The 20690-nt window shown below is 41.3% G+C and overlaps 1 protein-coding gene across 7 annotated transcripts in view; it reads right to left on the bottom strand.

Annotated features, from left to right (window-relative positions):
• The window catches only part of DENND1A (DENN domain containing 1A), a 1561519-nt gene that overhangs the window by 1015752 nt on the left and 525077 nt on the right, over nucleotides 1–20690 (bottom strand). The window contains exon 1 of one of the 7 annotated variants that reach the window (XM_073600377.1): nucleotides 19401–19447. The exons of the other annotated variants lie outside the window; for them this stretch is intronic. The gene's annotated coding sequence lies outside the window, so the exon portion shown is untranslated. Of the gene's footprint in view, nucleotides 1–19400; nucleotides 19448–20690 lie in introns of those variants that run through there. 7 annotated transcript variants of the gene reach the window in all.

Genomic DNA, 20690 nt, shown 5'->3' with positions numbered 1-20690 from the left:
TATTGACAACACAGACACCGAGAATTCGCAGTACCACAGTATGTCTGTTGATGGCAGTGTTGAGGTACGCCAGGCTAAGGATTCCTTACACTTCTGTCTCCAATACAGTAAACACCCAAGGTAAGTTCATTCTATGTATAAATACTCTTAAAAAGTTTACATAAATATTCTAATTAAATTTGAACTCAGCCTCAGAAATACATTTGGCAACCACCTAAATCACAGGCATGTGTTTAACAGGGATTCATTTTAAGACAAGATATCATGCAAGCACTTTAGGCTCCTGATATCTTTATATTATTGCTTAACATAGTGCTTTTAACAAGATATATCAACAGATTCCACCCCGAGACTTACAGAAACCTGTAGTTTGAAATGTTGGACGAGAAAGGAAATGGCTTCATTCATTACCCAATAAATCTAATGCTGGTGGCTCAGTAAGGTCAAATCTTTCTATGCTTTCTGTAAAAATATCTAAAATCTCTGTTCATGCAATGATCACTAAGCATGTTTAGCCAGTATTTCTGATTTGGACAACAATGCTTCAACAAATATGCTAATTTATTCCTTTGTCATTTAGAAAAAAAATCATAAGACTTAAAGGAGAAGTCCAGCTTGAGCTTTTTAGGCTGGACTTCTCCTCTGGGTCACAGGAGTGCAATTAATTTTGATTGATTTCAGTCTGATGCTGCATCCACATAGGTAAGTATAAAAAACAAAAAAAAACAAAAAAACAAAACAAAACATACTTGTCTTTTAAAGTGCTACTAAACCCAAGACCCTGCATTCACTATATCTGGTCTTCTACAGTGCACAGAACATGGAAATTCAATAATTTTAGTAAATATAAACTGCTAAATACCTTTTCTCATTAGCAATATATAGCAGTCTTGTGACTTCTATCAGCGTCCAGTTAAGGCTTGTGGGAGGAGTTTTCATACTGTACTGGCTGTACTATCAGGATGAAGTTCCCCTGACCTGTCTGGACAGTACTGATTGGCCCAGTGCTGATCACATGCACTCTCCCAAGAAAAGAAAAACCGCTCTAGCAATACACACCAAACGGAGCATGTGCAGACTGACTCCACTAACTCTGTCTTATCCAGACCTGTTTTGAATCCAGATGAAGTGGAGGATCTGTGCATACAGGATCAAACATCCTTTTTACACAATGCGGAGGAGTATCCCCTTAGGTTCCACAGTGAGTATAACAAGCATGCTTTACTGCATATACAGACTGATTTTACTGTTGTGGGTTTAGTAACACTTTAAAATGTGCCTGCAACATTTTCACATCCTACAGGAAAGCCTTTGCCACCAGTGCTACAAATTAATCATTCGCAAATGTTTGTTAGTCATTTTTCATCCCATAGCATGTTTACTGGTCAGAAAATCCAAATTATTAAAACTATTGGATATTGTATGGTTAGCTATAGATAGTGGTCTGTTTTGTCAAAAAAGTGACACATTTTTATCAAGAATTTCCCTTAGAATAGCTTTATTTTTAGGAAGCAAACTATTAGTGGGTATCAAGTCAGTAGAATGAGTTGAGAAAATATCCCAGCGTTTAGGAAATGTTTTTCCCCCCAAAAGCCTAAGATCATTATAATTGTCATCACAGCACAGTAAGCAGAAGTAAAAGTCACAGCTTTGAAAACACAATGTACTATGGTTTCAACTATTTCCAGTGTGAGAATTTTAGATCACTTTCCCAAAAAGTCTGGTTCTCTACAAAGGCATGCCATAGAACTTGGCTGCGCAGCTGATTAAATATTTTGAAAGGCGTGCAAGGTTGAATTGTAGGGTGTGAATAGGAAATACTATTATCACTGTATGTATATATATAATTTTAATCCCAGTGAACATAGCACTCAGTCCCGTGAAAATCTGTTAAATACTTAAAAAATAAAAACATTGCTTTAAGCTCAACCCAGGCTGAAGCCCAAATTATGGGTGGTCCTATAAAACCAGCTGAATCTCTTGCTCCTTCTCCTCCGTGTGCTTTGTTTCCTATTCTGTGTAATGTGCCTATGAACAGGTAGTGCAGAACAAGTATTCTTCTAAATTACCTGATTACAGACACATTACTTTGAACAGTTGATCCACATACAAGAACTACAGTATATAATAAGTGCAATGTAGATTGGTGTACTGTGTACACCAAAGACATGTACAATCACCGCCTGCAGCCTCAAACATAGGGGACCCAGGTCCCTGCTGACTGACGCATTTTGAAGGACAATCCTTCTTCAGAGCCTAACTAAAAATGCTGACTTAGCAGTACTTATACCTTCACTTACAATACAGACACACCCACAACGTGAGAGCCATGGCCCCTCTCAGGAGGTGCAAAGGGAGGGAGGCGGGGAAACCCACCTTTTAATTAAATCATACATGTTGCCACAGGGTTATGTTGGTATACAAGTAGAGAGAACGTGACCTGGTATGGTTCAGGAAGGGGGCTGCACTTTTGGCATTCCCCTTCCTGGCCTGTCAGGCTGCATGCTCTGATGTATAAAAAAAACAAGTGCAGCGCTAGAATCCCAAACCACAACTAAAATTGTGAATGGATCAAACAAAGAAAGAAATAAAAATTGTGTTAGTACCAGTGACTAACAGGCATCTGTAAGTGATTGTGAGTCAACAAAATAGAAAAACTGTGGGAAATATCCAAATATCCGTGGTGAACTGTGATATGCTCCACAGAGGATAGTGAGTAAAACCACAAATATATCTGTGACTATGAAAAACCTGTGACTATTTGTGAATCAACATAATATAAACCAGTGGACTGTATACAAAAGTCTGTGATGCAATGTACTATGCTCTGCGACCAGAGTCCATAAATAAACATGAAAGGAGTCTTCTCAAAAGAGGGGGAGCTGGAACACAGGATGTTGACTGAAGACTGGAGTATAGGACAATCACAGGGAATACTTCATAGACATCTAAAGTAGGTACTCTTACCGGATCCGGTAGGACATATCTGCCTTATAGCAGTACGTCTATCGAAGCTTATGGAGGAGACCTCCCGTGGAATCCTCCCAGGTGTAATCCCTTGGGTCACGACCACCGGCAGGCAGGGTTGTTGCAGGTGGGGATAAGCGGCTCACTCACATATTCTCCGATTCCGGGGGCCAAAACAGTCAAAGGGAACCAATAGTGGATGAAGTCATCGAGAAAAAAAAGAGGAAAAAGGCTCCACATGGCGTAGGTCAAAAATTAAAAGGAATTTATTGAATAAAAAACCTTTACAGGTAAAAGTGATCACAAATGGTTAAAAATGGTGGCAACATGGGAAGCTGGAATGCCCTACGCGTTTCGACTGAAAAGCCTTCAACTGGGGCATAGCACAACCTCCCCACATTGCCCATATATATAAACTGTATACATCATTACATATACAGTTTATATATATGGGCAATGTGGGGAGGTTGTGCTATGCCCCAGTTGAAGGCTTTTCAGTCGAAACGCGTAGGGCGTTCCAGCTTCCCACGTTTCCACCATTTTTAACCATTTGTGATCACTTTTACCTGTAAAGGTTTTTTATTCAATAAATTCCTTTTAACTTTTGACCTACGCCATGTGGAGCCTTTTTCCTCTTTTTTTTCTCCATGACTTCATCCACTATTGGTTCCCTTTGACTGTTTTGGCCCCGAAATCGGAGAATATGTGAGTGAGCCGCTTATCCCCACCTGCGACAACCCTGCCTGCCGGTGATCGTGACCCAAGGGATTACACCTGTGGGTGGATTCCACGGGAGGTCTCCTCCATAAGCTTTGATAGATGTACTGCTATAAGGCAGATATGTCCTACCAGATCCGGTAAGAGTACCTACTTTAGATGTCTATGAAGTATTCCCTGTGATTGTCCTATACTCCAGTCTTCAGTCAACATCCTGTGTTCCAGCTCCCCCTCTTTTGAGAAGACTCCTTTCATGTTTATTTATGGACTCTGGTCGCAGAGCATAGTACATTGCATCACAGACTTTTGTATACAGTCCACTGGTTTATATTATGTTGATTCACAAATAGTCACAGGTTTTTCATAGTCACAGATATATTTGTGGTTTTACTCACTATCCTCTGTGGAGCATATCACAGTTCACCACGGATATTTGGATATTTCCCACAGTTTTTCTATTTTGTTGACCCACAATCACTTACAGTTGTGTGTCACTGGTACTAACACAATTTTTCTTTCTTTCTTTGTTTGATCCATTCACAATTTTAGTTGTGGTTTGGGATTCTAGCGCTGCACTTGTTTTTTTTATATTTCGTTTGACTTGGTTTGTTTGTGTGTCAGCTGCTATATATTATTTGACAAATAATTTTTGGGGATCAGCGCAGCATTCTCCCTTTATCACTGCATGCTCTGATGGGTGTCTAGTATAAATTTTAAGAGGACCTCAAGCTTTTTTTTGTGGTATTCACCTTATTATCCATACCAAACCTGAAATCCCTGGTATAAATTTTCGGGAGGACCGCACGCCATATTTTTTCTTTTTAAATCCCACGGTCCTTGCCCCCTTGTTTTTTTTTTTTTTTACATTTACCTGTCACCCGGGAGATTGACAGCTGAATGAGCCAGGCTGGGATGAGTCACTTGGTTGTTAGGAAACTGATGGTTGCAGGTGCCCTAACAACCAGCAGCCCTGAGCAGGAAGCTTTTACATTTAGCAGCAGCAGTAAAACCAGTGCTAAGTGTTTCAGTTCCCATTGCGACTAGAGGTTTGGCTTGCCAGAACATCCATTCATTTAGCCACTGGCTGAACTTTCCAAACAGTGGATGAACCTGCAGCTCATAAACACTGCATGTAATGCAGAGATCTCATATTTCCTCTTCTGCTGGAATGTTCTTAGCCTATATAGTGTAATGCCCCGTACACACAAGGGGAATTTCTGTAAATAAAAAAAAAGTGTGATGGGAGTTTTTGGTCGGATATTCCGACCGTGTGTATGCTCCATCCAACTTTTTCTGTCTGAATTTCCGCCAGCAAAAGATTGAGAGCTGGTTCCCTATTTTTCCGACGGAAAAAGTTCTTGACGGAAATTCCGTTCATCTGTATGCAATTCCGACGCGCAAAAAACCATGCATGCTCAGAAACAATTCGACGCATGCTTCGAAGCACTGAACTTCATTTTCTCGGCTCGTCGTAGAGTTGTACATCACCGCGTTCTTGACGGTCGAAAGTTCAGAGAACTTTTGTGTGACCGTGTGTATGCAAGGCAAGCTTGAGCGGAATTTCTTTGGAAAAACCATCCAAGATTTTTCCGAAGGAAATTCTGCTCGTGTGTACGGGGCATTAGGCTATTTTCTCTACTGGTTGAATGTTCTTTACTTGTCTGAGTAAAACTTTTTTTTTTTTCTCTTAGGATCAACTGTCAGTGAATGTTACATTTACCCTGCAAAAGGCAATAGAAACTGACATTTTAACACATATTACAAACACTAGGAGTATTATCTTATTATTCGTGACATTCATAAAGCAAATTATGTATATATAGACTCTCAAGTGTGTCAGAGGTTGCCTCTCTCAGGAGCAGATATTTATGACTGTGGTAAATATTGTTTAGTACCGTGTGTGTAGTCCCTACAGTGAAAGAGGATAGGGCACTATATACATTTTAGGGGCCCAGGCTTAGAGGGGTGCTACAGTAAAGCCATGTGCTGTAAAATCAATCATTTGCACGTAGCTACCTACTTTTCTGTCTCCATAATGTCTGTCACCCTTTTGATGCAGTCTGCTCCAGTTGAAACCTTAGGTTGTTTCCAAAAAGCTATCAAGCACTTAGCAGCTTTAGAAGGTGTTGCAGAAAGCTTTTTATAGTGCTTGGTAGGCAAGAGAGGAACGTATAATATGAATAGGGATGGAGCATCAGGCAAGTAATATATATTTTAGTTTTATTTTATTTGCCATTTTGTATATGGATATAGGGAGGAGTTTGAAACACATGGTCTATGAATCAGCTGACTATGTAACACTCTATATATACACACTATATTACCAAAAGTATTGTGACGCCTTCCTTTGCATGAACCTTAATAGCATCCGAGTCTTAGTCTGCAGGATTCAAAATTAAGTTGGCCCACCCTTGCAGCTATAACAGCTTCAACTCTTCTGGGAAGGCTGTCCAGAAGGTTTAGGAGTGTGTCTATGCGAATGTTTGACCATTCTTCAAGAAACACATTTGTGAGGTCAGGCACTGATGTTGGATGAGAAGGCCTGGCTCACAGTCTCCACTCTATATCATCCTAAAGGTGTTCTATCCCGTTAAGGTCAGGACTCTGTGAAGGCCAGTGGAGTTCCTCCACCCCAAACTCACTCATTCATGTTTTTATAGACCTAGCTTTGTGCACTGGTCCAAATCATTTGGTGGAGGGGGATTATGATGTGGGGTTGCTTTTCAGGGGTTGGGCTTGGCCCCTTAGTTCCAGTGAAGGGAAACCTTAAGGTGTCAGCATACCCAGACATTTTGGACAATTTCATACTCCCAACTTTATGGGAACAGTTTGGGGATGGCCCCTTCCTTTTCCAACATGATTGTGCACCAGTGCACAAAGCAAGGTCAATAAAGACATGGATGAGTGAGTTTGAGGTGGAGGAACTTGACTGGCCTGCACAGAGTTCTGACCTCAACCTGATAGAATACCTTTGGGCTGAATTAGAGCAAAGACTGCGACCCAGGCCTTCTCATCCACATCAGTGCCTGACCTTCACAAATGCGCTTATGGAAGAATGGTCAAACATTCTCAAAGACGCACTCCTAAACCTTGTGGACAACCTTCCCAGAAGAGTTAAAGCTGTAACTGCAAAGGGTGGACTAACTCAATATTGAACCCTATGGACAAAGACTGGGATGCCATTCAAGTTCAAGTGCGTGTAAAGGCAGGCGTCCCAAATATTTTGGTAATATAGTGTATATAGTAAATACTCTGATGAAGATTATTCAGAGCTCCCAGGGTGCTCAACTTGGTATTTAAATGTATATACAGGCATTTGCTAACTACCTGCACATGGTCATGGAGCAAGATTAGACAGCACTAGAAGGCTCTAGAGGGTACATTAGGGTGTAAGACTGAATAGAATCAATGGTTCAAAAGAACAATAGAAAACATTAATAAATAAAAATTATCTATTTTTATAACAAATTTGTGCTAACTATTAAAGTCAGTAATCAACATAAAACAACGGATCATCTTTTTTTTTTTTTCATTTTAAGTATCCCAGTATAAATTCACTGCCTTGAACTGGTGCATTAAATGTATGCTGTAGTTTCTGCTACAATGTAAAAACAAACATTAGATGAACCGACCATGGAGGCCAGACACAGAGCTGCCAATATGTCATGATGAAAGTATGCAAGTTTTTTTTTTCTTCTGTGAGGAATTAAAAGGTCCTTGAGCCTAAAACCCAAGCACACAGCCCTGTTTCCAGCTCTTACAGCTTTGCAAGATTCCCTGCCGTGCGATTTATAGTTTATGACTTGCATATATTTAATTTGTAACCAAAAACTTCCCCTTCCTGTTAACTACCTTAGAACTCAGTGATTAACTCTTGTTTTTTCAGGTCAAAGGTTAAACAAAGGAAGGGGAGCAGGGGATGCTGAGAATGACCAGAGCCCACTTCTCACCATGTCCTGTGTAAAGGGGAAAAAAAAAACATTTAAAATAAGTGATAGGCTAAAGGCTGCTGGAGACAGTGGAAGTTCAAAGGATCACAGCAGCATAAATCATCACAGCAGAAAATAAACAAGAGAAGGGACCTTGGCAATCGGCCTTACACTTGGGATCTGCTCCCAGTTACAGCAAATCAGATGCTCGTCTGTTAATATAAAATGACATTTTAACTGCAGAAATTCCATAACAGGCAAAGAAACACCCATATGTAAAATCCTGATGTGTCAGAATTAACCATATCATTAGGTAATCATCCTTAGACAAATCCTAATAGTAACTGTCAACTAAATAAATGAGGGCAGTTTAATCATTTCAGTTTAGGCAACTTACTGTGACCCCTTAAGTGCCAAAGTCTTTAATATGCTATAAATTAAACTGAGCTAGTCAACTACTTGACTTAGCAGGAAAAAAAAGCTAAGTTCATGTTGGTCCAGTCATATCAAGCAACAGTTGAGAAATGTGGTGTTCAGCAATACTTAATATTGTATGCCTGAATGTCCAGGCATAACCCAAATATACCCCCAAACTTCCCTCTCCCCTTCTAAAGCATGTCCTACAATTATTTTTGCTCCTAAAGAAACTTATATTAAACTCATCTGATATAATCATCAGATTCTTGCAGAGGCAGCTACTGGCAAGTTAGTCGTTACTGTACTAGGCATGCCCCCCACCAGAACAATATTTTCCAAGGGCTCTTTCCCTACACATTGTTTGTAGGCAGGCTGTTAGGCAACAGCACTGTTTTGCTAGGAAATAAATTGATACATGCACATGGAGTAGAACAGGGTGAGGTATAGGTGGCGTTCTATAGTCAAGGAGGCAGTCAAAGTCACAAGAAAGTCAAAGCAGAAATAAGAACTGGTGTGTCAGGTCAATCAGGATGTTAGCAGTACACTTAAAGTGGTTGTAAAGGTTCGAGTTATACTTACATCCTCTGTGCAAGGGTTTTGCACAGAGTGGCCCCAATCCTCCTCTTCTGGGGTCCCCCAGCAGCGCCCCTGGCTCCTCCCGGCATAGAGTGCCCTCACAGAGAGCCGCATTTCATGGGGGCACCCATGCGGGCACGCTCCTGAGTCCTGCTGCTGTGTCCATTGACACAGACAGCAGGACTCGTCCCCCGGCTCCCATGTCACTGGATTTGATTGACAGCAACCCTTGAGGGTTTTCAACCCCTTTAATTTCGGGCAGTTTAAAATGTGTACTTGAAGATTTTTTAAAGGGAAAAACAATGTGAAACATACATGTATTGCAGAGTTGGAACTGATTTTTTTCATGCAATTTAAACAAAAATCATTTGAACAAGCTTTTTAGCAATAAGCTGGCCATTACAGAACAGGAACATTTTTTACATTAATCAAATGAGCATCTTTTACAAGGATTGGTCCATCGTATGTACAAATAAACAACTGCAATATAACTGATAAACTAGCAAATTGATTTCACAAAATAATTGAAAATCATTGTCCTCAGACCATTTTTGAAGAAAAATGATATCAATATTCACATAGAGCGATGAACGCAACATAACACACCACGATAGACTGCTATAGTCTGAGGGGGCCTAAAGGATTGGCTTCAGAGTACACTTGTACTTCAGTAATAAAATGCTGTGAACACAAAACTCGAGGCTCATTTGGAATTTTAGAAATGAATTGTTCTAGTATGGTCCATTGCTTGAGTAGTCACTAACCCTGGTCAATTGTCATGCTTGACATAGGGATATCTGGAGGTGCAATGCCTCCTGCATTTTTGTACAGTCTGAGCATACTATGTTGGATTCAAGCTGGTTTGTCTGCCCATAGGAACTGTTGTAAGGCTTCATTTTTGGATTTGAGAAAGGAGAGAGGTATAAAGCATTTGTAGGCATCACTTATAGTAAATATATGTAGGTGAAGGTTAATTTTTATGTTATCTCAAACTCAAGATTTCTTTCTGAAAGGCCTGATTTATTCTTTTGCACTAAAGGTGGGAAGTTAGCAGTTAAAGTGGATGTGAGGTCCTTTTAGATCTAGGTACCCAAGTATTTGAGAGCTAAAAACTACAAGTTGCTTGAATTAGACATTTTCTTTAACCACTTTCCGTCCTCACTATAGCCGTGGACTCTGGCTCTGTGACTGGCCGGAGTCGCGTGATGTCACTCCAGGGCGCCGACAGTCACTGCACAAGCACTTTAGAAATGGCGCGATTGTGTCCTGTTCTTCATTGCCGATGTCGTTGCCGCAAGCACATATGGTAAATATCTCCTGAACCAGATTTGCACACATCTCAGGAGGGATTTTGGTCCACTCTTCTTTACAGATCTTCTCTAAACCCTAAAGGTTTTTTGGCGTTCGCTTGGCAACTTGAAGTTTCATCTCACTCCGTAAATTTTCTATAGAATTATGATCGACAGGTTGAGGTATTAAAAAATTTATTCCTTAAACAGGGTTTTGATAAGAAGGTTTTTAATAAAAAGATTGTAAATGTAGTAACCTTAGATAGGGAAATTCTGGCTGATATAAGGTAAGAGAGAGTATCAGATTTGATTTTGCTTGTATCACTAATTTTTCTAATCAGTTTTACAATGTGAGGCATATTTTACAAAGAATTGGGCCATCTTAAAGCAAGATAGGGTGTTGTATATTTTCCTGCCTAGTAACCAACTTATTCTCTTTAAAATTCTCTATAAAAGGCTAATGGTCCCCACTGCCTCAGCAAAGCCTGTGAGAGCGGGAAGAGCTGCTACAGATGGGTACAGTGCTGGATCAAGTGAGAACTCAGGTACATAAAAAGAAGGTGAGGGGGCTATACTGGTAATGGAACATTTTAAACCTTAACCACTTCAATACCGGGCACTTTTATCCTCTTCCTGCCCAGGCCGATGTTAGCATTCAGCACTGTCGCACTTTGAATGACAATTGCGCGGTTATGCAACACAGTACCCAAACAAAGCTTTTATCTTTTTGTTCTTACACATAGAGCTTTCTTTTGGTGGTATTTAATCACCACTGTTTTTTTAATTTTTTTGTTAAACAAAAAAGACAGAAATTTTGGAAAGCAAAAAAGTTTTTCTTTGCTTCTGTTATAAAATTTTGCAAATAAATAATTTTTCTTCATAAATATAGGCCAAAATGTATTCTGCTACATTTCTTTCTTGGGGTGAAAATACCCCAAATCAGTATATATTTACTCTGTAAGAAAGTTATTGAGTTCACAAACTATGGTACATATATATATATATATATATATACACACAGTATCTGAAACTCGATCAATCCTGATATACTGACGGCCTATCTCATTTCTTGAGGCCCCAAAATGCCAGGACAGTACAGATATCCCCCAATTGACCCCTTTTTGGAATGTATACAGTGGGGGAAATAAACATTTTATCCCCTGTAGGTTTTGTAAGTTTGCCCACTTACAAAGAAATGGAGGGTTTATAATTTTTATCATAGGTGTATTTTAAATGATAGAGGCAGAATATCAACCAAAAATCCTGAAAAAACACATAAAACAAATGCTATAAATTAAGTTGCAGTTCAGTGAGTGAAATAAGTATTTGATACCCAAGCAAAATATGACTTAGTACTTGGTGGAGAAACCCTTGTTGGCAAGCAAAGAGGTAAGACATTTCTTGTAGTTGGTGACCAGATTTGCACACATTTCAGGAGGGATTTTGGTCCACTCTTCTTTACAGATCTTCTCTAAATCCTTAAGGTTTTTTGGCGTTCGCTTGGCAACTCTGGCAAAAATTTCATCTCACTCCGTCAATTTTCTATATATAATTTGGGTCTGGAGACTGGCTAGGCCACGCCATGACCTTAATGTGCTTCTTCTTGAGCCACTCCTTTATTGTTTTGGCATCATGTTTTGGGTTATTGTCATGCTGGCAGACCCATTCACGACCCATTCACGACCCATTCTCAGTGTTTTGGCTGAGGGAAGAAGGTTCTCATCTAAGATTTTACAATACATGGCCCCGTCCACTGACAACAACCAAGAAACATTAAAGATTTCGAGAAGATCTGTAAAAAAAGAGTGGGCCAAAATCCCTCCTGAGATGTGTGCTAACCTGTTCACCAACTACAAGAAACGTCTTACCTCTGTGCTTGCCAACAAGGGTTTCTCCACCAAGTACTAAATCATGTTTTATGTGGGGATCAAATACTTATTTCACTCAGTGAATTGCAACTTAATTTATAGCATTTGTTGTATGTGTTTTTTCTGGATTTTTGGTTGATATTCTGTCTCTGTCATTCAAAATACACCTATGATAAAAATGATAGACCCTTAATATCTTCGTATGTGGGCAAACGTAAAACATCTGCAGGGGATCAAATACTTATTTCCCGCACTGTACAGTCCAAGGTGTTTAGTAAGAGGCATGGCAAGTTTTTTTCTTTTTACACACTGTCACCAATGCAGTACAGCGTCATCATATAACTGGTGTGGCAGTGATGAGGGACACTGACTGGTGACAGTACAAAAAAAATGTTAATCATAAGTGTTTTTATATTTTTAAATAAATCTTTTTTTCTTTTATTACTGAATTAAATTGATTCAGTTTGTTTTGTTGTGATTAGCTGTGATTGGCCCCGTCTGTACCATGTGATCACTGTGAACAATCACAGCTAACAAAATAATTGTAACCATGAATGGCATGAAAGTAAGCCATTTATCATTTACAAGTGTCATGTGTCTGCTGGGATTGGTCACAGCAATTACATGGTACCTGCACGGCTCTTTCCGGGAGGTTTTTATCTGATGTCCACCTAGAATGATGAAAATCCCACTCAGCCGTCAAGTTGCTATAGGCTGGGCGGGAACTGGTTAAAGTGTCACTAAACACACATCATAAAAACTATCAATAAATGCTGTATTGCTGTTCATACTCGTTCTTACAGTCACTATGAGATTTGTTTTTTGTATTCTGTAAAAACGTGGTTGATTCTGCTGCTCTTTATCTCCACCTTTTGTTCATGTCCCCAGTTCATCTCTGCACATGCTCAGTTGTCATCTGAGCAACCCATGTGACTATAAAGTCACGCACTTGGGCGTATACACAGTGGTAAATTACAGTCCACTCCCTCCTCCATGCCCACTAACCAGCTAAACACAATGGGTGCAGGATATTACATGTAGATTATTGGAGGCTCCTCCCCCTTATTCTAAGATACAGGCTGGAGGGGCGATACACAGCCTGTGACCAGCAGAAATCCGCCCACACCATGTTTTTTTTTTTTTTTTTTAAAGATATTTTTATTGATTTTAATACAAACCAAGTTGTACAAAAACAAGCACAACAAACAATCACTAAATAAAGCTCGGTTAAGCATTGGTATACATTGTCAAGTACATTGCTTATATGTGGATAAAAAAAGAAACAGACAAATAATGGTAAATCGATCTGAGATTGATTGCACAAGTACATACACAAACATTCTGTTGATGTATAGCAATATAAGTAATTCGCATATATGGTGCATCTCCTGGCACGGCCTGTAAGTGGTCCAAACTGAGTATACATTATAGAGAGAGGGTCATGGGGCTAGCTAGCCACCTGTCCCATATTTTATGGAACTTTTTTTTCGTTTCCTGAGTTCAAAGGTAAGTCTTTACAGCGGTATAACGTCATTAATTAATTTTAGCCATAGAGATTTCAAAGGTGTTTGTATACCTTTCCAAGATAACAGTATAGCCTTCCTGACATAAAAATAAAAGATACGTAATAGTCTCTTAGCCTGTGATGATATCTGTAAATCCCCAAAGACCCCTAGTAAACCATTCATGGGGTGAATAATGTTAGGGAGGCCTAGAGCAGAGGAAATGAAAGAACCCACCTCCCCCCAAAAGTCCTGAACCACTGGACAAGTCCAGAAGCAGTGCATGAAATCAGCATCTCCCCCACAGCCCCGGAAACATTCAGCAGTGGGCTTCAACCCCATTTTACACAGCCTAACCGGGGTGAGGTGAGATTGGTGGAAAATCTTGATCTGTATAACCCGGTCCTTAGATGAAATAACTGTGTTTTTGTATGTGTCTCCAAATTCGGTCCAGTCCTCCTCCGTAAGTGAAATGTCCATGGATGCCCATTTTTCCTGTGCTTTACTGAATCTGTGGTTAAAATCTGTCATTAGGGCAGCATAGTAGGCAGAGACAAGTTTATTAGGATCAGGTTGTCTCAGCAGTCTCTCCAGTGGGGGCAAGTTAGTGGGATCATTTAGGGAGCCAAACTGAGCTCGGATAGCATGTCTAAGCTGGTAATAGTAAAACACGTAGGAGCATGGTAAGTCAAAGTCAAGTCTCAGTTGGTGAAAGGATTTGAAGCCTTGGTCATTGTATAGATGGCATAAATATTTTACCCCCTTGGAGTACCAATGCTTGGTGTTGGGCAAGGAGTATAGTTCCTGCAGAGTAGGATTAAACCACAGAGGATTATTTGGGGATGCTGACCAGGTATGTCAGGAAATTTTTTTGACTATGTATCGGAAGATTGAAAGTGAAGTAGCCAGCATGGAGGTGCCAGGTCGATTTGGGACCCTGCCCCTATAAATGATATTGTGGAGAGTTTCTATGGAGGTCGCAATGGCTCCTTCAGTGGTGGTACATGCATTTGCCTAGGCTGGATGTAACCAGTCATGAATATGCACCAGTTATGATGCTAAATAATAAAGAAAAAAATTTGGAAACGCCAAGCCTGCCATGTGAGACGGCAGCCTTAGCGCCTCAAGTGCCACTCTAGGGGATCCCCCACTCCACAGGAACGTTGTACAGATCGTGTCTATACGTTTAAAAATAGATTTAGGAATTTTACAGGGGGAATAAGCCAGAACATATAGCAATTTCGGAAGGTAAACCATTTTGAGTAGATTTGCTCTCCCCATAAGGTCAAGGGGCAGATCCATCCATTGTTTAGTTTGCTCCTGTAAGCGACTCAATAAGGGATCTAAATTATTAGTAATATAAGTGGATAAGGGCGACTGTACCAGGACCCCGAGGTATCGAAAAGAGGACACCACCTGTAGTTTGGAATCCGAATTAATCTGGGGAATCGCTGCTGAATCCAGAGGGAAAAGACTTGATTTATCCCAGTTCACCCGGAATCCGGAGAAATCTCCGAATATATTGATTTCGGCCAGCAAAGACTGAAGTGACCCGTTGGTATCTGCCAGATACACCAGTGTGTCATCAGCATAGAGCGAAATTCGCTCCTCTATGGCAGCAATAGGAAGGCCTTTAATAGATGGAGAGGAACGAATACGTGCCGCTAACGGCTCCATGGCCAGGGCGAATAGGAGCGGGGACAGCGGGCATCCTTGCCTTGTACCCCTAGTAATTGAGAATGTCTCAGTGACCGAGGAATTAACCCGAATCCTGGCCTGGGGGGAAGCATAAAGGAGTCTTATCCATGCCACCACACGAGGACCAAAACCATACAGTTGCAACACCCGAAAAAGATACGGCCATTCCACACTGTCAAATGCTTTGCAAGTATCCAAGGATACTATGGCACGTGTAGGGGGGCAATCATGTGGATATTGCAGATTGTGGAATAATCTGCGAATATTCATTCTGGTGGATCTTCCTGGTATAAGGCTCCCTTGGTCACTATTGACCAGGTTAGTGACTACCTTATTTAAACGATTTGCAAGCACTTTAGCCAGTATCTTAACGTCCACATTTATGAGGGATATTGGGCAGTATGATTCACTTTTAAGTGGATCCTTGCGGGGTTTCAGAAAAAGTATGATCAAGGCCTCTCGCATAGTGGGGGGGAGGACCCCAGTGTCCAAAGCTTTATTATATGTACGCAATAAAAGCGGGCATAGCAAATCCCTAAACTGTGTATACCATTCGGTGGGATACCCATCCAGCCCAGGAGTTTTATGGGTTGGCATTTGTGAAATGACTGCGGCAATCTCTTCCACCGATATGGGTGCCTCCAACTCATCCCTCCTCTCAGAAGATAGGGAGGGGAGGGATATGTCAGCAAGGTAGTCATTTAGCTGAGTTTCAGTGTACCCAGCCCTGGACGTATATAGGTCTTTGTAAAAGTTTAGAAAAGCGTCCATAATATCTCCAGGAACATCACTAATTTGGCCTTGTATAGTCTGGATACGTGGGATAGATACAGGAGGGCGGTCGGGTCGTGTCAAATATGCCAGGAGACGTCCTGCTTTGTTACCGTGTTCAAATGCTTTCTGTGTGGTATGTAATAGTCGTTTTTGTGTAAGGTCTAGAAAATGGATCTCGTATTCCCTACGCCTCTGTAGCCATGCCTCTCTCTCGTCAGGGGCTGGGTCAGTGGCGTAGACAGACTCGGCCCGCACCATGGCGGTCTCTAGTTCTGTAGTAAGCTGTTGGTTATTTTTCCTCATAACCCCAGTGATGGACATGAAAGTGCCCCTCAGTGTGGATTTAAAGGCTTCCCATTCTACTGAGGGGTCTGCTGTTCCCACATTGTCTCTCCAGTATTCCACAATACCTTTCCTACATGTTTCTTGCACCACCTCATCCTCCAGCCAGTAAGAATTTAGCCGCCAAATGGCCGGACCTATGCCTGGAAGGATAGTGAGGTCCACAGAAAGAGCAGCATGGTCTGAAACACCTCTGGGCAAGTATGTAACCGCAGAGACAAGGGGAAGAGTGTCCGCAGGGGCAAAGACCATATCAATCCGAGACATGGTGCGGAAGGAGTCCGAATGACAAAAAAAATGGTTATCGTCTGGGTGTTTCCAGCGCCAGAGTTCGGTAAGGTCATAGACCTGCATCAAGTCTAGAAGGGAGGGAAAGGATCTACCCCCGCCTCCCAAACGGTCCATGGCTGGATCCAGTACAGCATTAAAATCACCCACGTAAAGTAAAGGTCCTGGGGGTCTGTTCAACAATTGAAGTGACAATTTGGACAACATTTCCACCAAAAATGGGGGAGGAATGTAAATGTTTACCAGAGTGAGTGTCACAGAAGAAATTTGTAGGGTGAGTATAACAAATCTCCCATTTGGGTCTGTCTTGACTTGTATAGTTTCAGCTGGAAGGGATTTAGCCAATAAAATAGAAACCCCCTAGAGTAGTTTGTGTGGGTAGCATGATAACATTGAGCCAGCCATGGACGTTTAAGGGCCCTCACCCTAGTATCAGTCAGGTGAGTTTCTTGGAGGCAAATGATGTGGGACTGTATTTTTTAGGACTGAAAAGACTAGGGACCTTTTTTGAGGTTCATACCTCTAGTGTTCCAGGACACTATTTTCAGGGACCTGGTCATTGTAAGACAGACTTTATACCATAATCACATAGACATGTAAATGCTTTCACCTCTAATACCTCACAGGCCGCGCCAGTCCAACCCCACTCAATTACATCCATAATGTATTGCAAATATCTATTTTTACAGAGGTATGTACCATTAACCGATAAAGCATAGAATACCAATAAGCTGCTCTGAGAAGCAATTAAAAAAAATGAAAAAGGGGAAAAAAAGAAAAAAAAAGAAAAAGGAAAAAAAGGAACCAAAAAAGAACATTGCGTGAAAAACCTGTATCCCCCAACCCGCTCGGCCATCCCCAACTTAGCGAGTCTTGGATCCCTAAACCTTAAGGAACCCCTCTTACCCCGTAAGCAAGAAAAGGGGAACGTTATCGAGGGTCCAACTATTCCGTGGCCACGCCACTAACCGGTGAGGGGGTAATGTGGATATGTCCGGTGTGGCTCTCAACCGAAAAAAGAAAAATTGAATGTGTCCCGATCCAGAATGTTCATCTCTGCAGGTAAGTAGAAGTTCAGGAATCATGCAGTCCTTCTATATGATAGAGAAAAACAACAGGCCAATCAAAGGAAAAAAAAGAATGATAATAAATTCCGGTTGTTTGAGAAGGGCCTGGTAAAAAAGGAGGTTGAAGTTATGCGCCTTAAAAAAACGCATGTGAAAAGACAAATGTTATCATGGAACTTGCAGTCCATTTAATAAAGGTGAGTGACTTTCATAATATGGGTCAGGCACATTGCAGATAGAAGATTTCAGAGCTGTATCAAGATGGAAGGCAGCAAAGGAATCAATGAGCTTGCTATCAGTTACCTCTGCGTCTGGCTGCGGGTCCATAGCGATCATTCAGCCAAGCCATGGCGTCTTTAGGACTGGTGTAAAAGTGAGCTTTACCATCGTGTATGATGCGAAGCTTGGCAGGAAAAAGCATGGCATATTTCAGTCCCTCTTCACGTAGGCGATTCTTCACTGCTGAGAAGGATATACGTTGGCGTTGAACTTGGGCTGAGAAGTCAGGATAGATTGATATGTTATTGCCATTTTACTTAAGCGGACCTGTTTCTCTTGTAATACGCAGGATAGCCACCTTATCTTGAAAATTGAGAATACGTGCTATAATTGAGCGCGGAGGTGCTCCTTCTGGGGGAGGACGTGGAGGGGTACGGTGTGCCCTTTCGATCACATAAGAGAATGAGAGTGCATCTGTGCCAAAAATGTCCCTTAACCAGGAGTAAAGAAATTTTTTAGGGTGCGAGCCCTCTGCGCGCTCAGGGAATCCCACAAAGCGAAGATTGTTCCTTCTGGAACGATTCTCCAAATCATCAATTTTAGCGTGGAGGGCCGCCATTTCCCCAGTATTATCACGCACTTTAACAGAGAGGCGGTGCACGGTGTCCTCTAAGGAGCTAATGCGTTCTTCCATGTCCCCAGCCCTGTCACAGAGATTCTGAACATCCTGTTTCAGGAGAGAAAAGTCCATCCTTATAGAGACTATTTGAGTAGTGAGTGAGGCTTTGCAGTCTTGTATAGCCAGCATAATGGTGGCTAAGGTAGGCTCAGCAGAGGGAGAAGCCTCCTCTGGTTCATTGTCAGCAAAGTGTTGGGGGTCTTGTGCTGACTGGGAGTCATGTAGTTGCTGGGAGTCTATTTGTGTGTGAAATATTGCTGGAGTAGAAGCACTCACCCCACTAGCAGAGCTCCGGTCAGCAGGGGAGAATGTCTGCAGCGTGGCTGTCTGAGGAGCCTGTGTCCCGGTGCCATCTTGCCTCCGGAATCCTGCCAGCCGGTCCGACGTGGATGGGGCCCAAGCCGGCCCGTATTTCACCATGTTTGCCAGCCTGTCGGGTGCCCACCGCTGTGGGGAACAATTAGAGCCCTTTGGTGAGGAGATAGGACGCAGGATGCCTGTAGGATGGCAGTTAAGAGCCAGAGCGGTGTATCTATGCGGCCGCTCACTCCACCATCAAGCCACCCCCCCAGCCCACACCATGTTATTACCAAAAAAAAAAAAAATGTATTTCAAATATATATTTGTATAACAGTTTATTGATAATAATTATTAAAATAATTATTTATTTTTACTCAGTATCCCAAAGTCTGTTTTTTATTTTTATTTATTTTGAACATGTTACCAGTGGCAGAGGACTAGCAGCTACTCCTGCTTATGTTGCCCTGCAGACAGGCTGGGAAACATCTGGGTCATGTGACAGCTGTATATCCATTAGGAAAAAGGTAAATCTTTGTACATACTGGTGTATTAAGATTTATATTTAGTTTTAGCATTTGTTTGCCTGAGATGTCATCTTATTAAGATAGTAATATTTTTTTGTGGTGTCTACACTGGTTTTCAATCCTGGTGTTCTAAAGCCCAATGTCTGGGGAAGAAAAAAATCTCATTTGCAGTGGGGCTGCCCCACACTGCAAGGGTTAAATGCTTATTTAGTTCTAGGGACCAGGAAAATGCAGTTTTACTTACCTGATCACCGCTCCCCGTAGTTCCACTACATTTCAGCAGTGAATTGTCCCACTCTGCCCTGGCGTCCATTGTTTTCAGTCTGATCTTTATGGAGGTAAAGAGAAGTTTCATACTTGTATGAAGTGCTGCATTAACACAGAAAGTTATACAGAAACGCTATATATCAGTCTTAAACAGTATCTCACAAAAGTGAGTACACCCTTCACATTTTTGTAAATATTTTATTATATCTTTTCTCCAAGTCGCAAATTTACACTGTTATACAAGCTGTACACTCACTATTTTACATTGTAGCAAAGTGTCGTTTCTTCAGTGTCATCACATGAAAAGAGTAAATATTTACAAAAATGTGAGGGGTGTACGCACTTTTGCGAGATACTGTACATGCTGCTACCTATTTTCACCTCTGGGTAAAGGTTACAATTGTTGGCAGCCTAATCTTCATGAAGGTAGATCGAAATTTCACATTTGTAGAATACGCCACATTATCACAGAAAATTGTAGCTCAATGAAAGTTCAATAATGTTCAGTAAACTTAGTCAAATGACAGTTTGCATTCAGAGACACACACCCACACCTGCATGGCTCTCAAACTGGGACCAGTGGTTGTGTCCATGAAGCAACTGCATCCCAATAGACATGAATGGGAATGTCTATATGCGCATGCAGGGAAAACTTGTGGATCCGGTGGATGCAAGGGCAGGTCTTAGCAAGGATGAATGCCTAAGTATATCTATGTGAATGAGGCCTAACTAAGCAGGGAAGATTAAGACTTATTTAAACACATTTTGAGCTAGTCTCTTAAAATGGCCATGCACCGATCATAATTTAAATTAGTGTGTGGGCTCCCTCGCTTGACAGAGGGGCAAGCTGGAAAATTGCTATTGATCAGTGTCTGCAGCCGCTGATCAGTCTATTCCGACAGTGGCAGGGTGCCGTTGTCAGAATGCAATATCCCAGCGGGGGGGGGGCATATTTCTCCATTCACCTAATTTGTGTGGATGTAGGAGTCTGTTATTTATTTATGTTTTTGTTAGTTCAGCCCACTAATTGACTAAAAAAAAATTGACAGCGTATGACTAGCTTTACGTTAATCATGGAAGTTTCAAATATCAGGGTGAAAGCTTTTTTATGCAATGTGCATCTGTATCCTATGCATCTATGTCAAAAGGTGTACTTGCCTGATACTTTCTTTCTTTCTGACGCCCCCTCTGCACAGCTTTTTACTGGCAAGTTTAGTATATTGCCGTTTCTCTGCCTCCTGCTGACAGAAATTATTTTTTGGACCTG

Source organism: Aquarana catesbeiana, linkage group LG09, assembly GCF_042186555.1.
Source record: "Aquarana catesbeiana isolate 2022-GZ linkage group LG09, ASM4218655v1, whole genome shotgun sequence".
NCBI lineage: Eukaryota > Metazoa > Chordata > Amphibia > Anura > Ranidae > Aquarana > Aquarana catesbeiana.
This window is presented reverse-complemented; position numbering and strand designations above follow the sequence as displayed.